This window comes from Arachis duranensis, chromosome 6 (assembly GCF_000817695.3).
Source record: "Arachis duranensis cultivar V14167 chromosome 6, aradu.V14167.gnm2.J7QH, whole genome shotgun sequence".
Classification (NCBI taxonomy): Eukaryota; Viridiplantae; Streptophyta; class Magnoliopsida; order Fabales; family Fabaceae; genus Arachis; species Arachis duranensis.
The window spans coordinates 52,675,182-52,677,116 of NC_029777.3; positions in this window are offsets into that span (position 1 = coordinate 52,675,182).

A 1,935-nucleotide genomic window follows, 5' to 3' on the forward strand; every position below is an offset into this window, starting at 1 on the left:
GCATTTTCGTGTAGAGACTCTTCTTGGAGTTAAACGCCAGCTTTGGTGCCAGTTTGGGCGTTTAACTCCCATTCTTGTGCCAGTTCCGGCGTTTAACGCTGGGAATTCTAAGGGTGACTTTGAACGCCGGTTTGGGACATCAAATCTTGGGCAAAGTATGGACTATCATATATTGCTGGAAAGCCCAGGATGTCTACTTTCAAACGCCGTTGAGAGCGCGCCAATTGGGCTTCTGTAGCTCCAGAAAATCCACTTCGACTTCAGGGAGGTCAGAATCCAACAGCATCTGCAGTCCTTTTTAGTCTCTGAATCAGATTTTTGCTCAGGTCCCTCAATTTCAGCCAGAAAATATCTAAAATCACAGAAAAACACACAAACTCATAGTAAAGTCCAGAAAAGTGAATTTTCACTAAAAACTAATAAAAATATACTAAAAACATACTAAAAACAATGCCAAAAAGCGTACAAATTATCCGCTCATCATGAACACTGAATTTGAGGGAGAAAAGCTGACCCAAATGTGCAATGATGAATATGGTATCAACCTGTAGTAAGGCCAGCTGAACTCTTCACCTTACAAGAAGTGTAACTCGAGTTGTAGAGCTCCAAATAATGCGCTTCCAAAAGCGTTAAAAAGTAGACATTCAGGGCTTTCCAACAATATATAATAGTATGGGGTGGACATTAATTTTAAGCTCCAGAACCTGGCAATACTAAGCCCCTGATCGCTAACGTTATTATGACTCATGTTTTCCAGTAACGCTAGCAACTATGCCAGCGACCTTGTCCACTTCAAAGGAGCATAACTTGAGTTACAGAGGTCCAATTGAGGTGATTCTAGTTGTGTTAGAAAGCTGACATTTAGAGCTTTCCAAAGATATGTAATAGTCAATAGTGGGTGGTGGACGAAATTGTGATCCTCAAAGTTGGACTCTTTGTATTTGTATGAAACCAAAAACTTGGTGGACGAAATTGTGATTGCTTCGTTCTCTTTGTATTTGCATGAGATTTATTTAATGGCTCTTTGGCATATGTGATCACAACTCCGTTCAACTTAACTAGCAAGTGTACTGGGTCATCCAAGTAATACCTTATGTGAGTAAGGGTCGATCCCACAGAGATTGTTGGTATGAAGCAAGCTATGGTCACCTTGTAAATCTCAGTTAGGCAGATTAAATGGTTTATGATGAGTTCGAAAATTAATTAATAATAGAAAATAAAAGGGATAGAAATACTTATGTAAATCAATAATGGAAATTTCATATAGGCGTATGGAGATGCTGTGCTCCTCTTGAATCTCTACTTTCTTATTACATTCATCCAATCCTTCTTACTCCTTTCCATGGCAAGCTGTATGTAGGGCATCACCGTTGTCAATGGCTACATCCCATCCTCTCAGTGAAAATGGTCCTATGCTCTGTCAAAGCACGGCTAATCATCTGTCGGTTCTCAATCAGGTTGGAATAGAATCCCTTGATTCTTTTGTGTTTGTCATCACGCCCAGCCTTCAGGAGTTTGAAGCTTGTCACAGTCATTCAATCCCAGAATCCTACCCGGAATACCACAGACAAGGTTTAGACTTTTCGGATCCTCGTGAATGCCGCCATCTATCTAACTTATACCACGAAGATTCTGTTGGGGAGTCTAAGAGATATGCGGCCGGCCTAGAGTAGAACGAAAGTGGTTGTCAATCACGCGCGTTCATAGGTGGGAATGATGATGAGTGTCACGGATCATCACATTCATCAAAGTATTGTGCAACGTATATCTTGGAATAAGAATAAAAGATAATTAAATAGAATATAATAGTGATTGTATTGAAACTTGAGGTACAGCAGAGCTCCACACCCTTAATCTATGGTGTGCAGAAACTCTACCGTTGAAAATACATAAGTGAAAGGTTCAGGCATGGCCGAATGGCCAGCCCCCATGTTC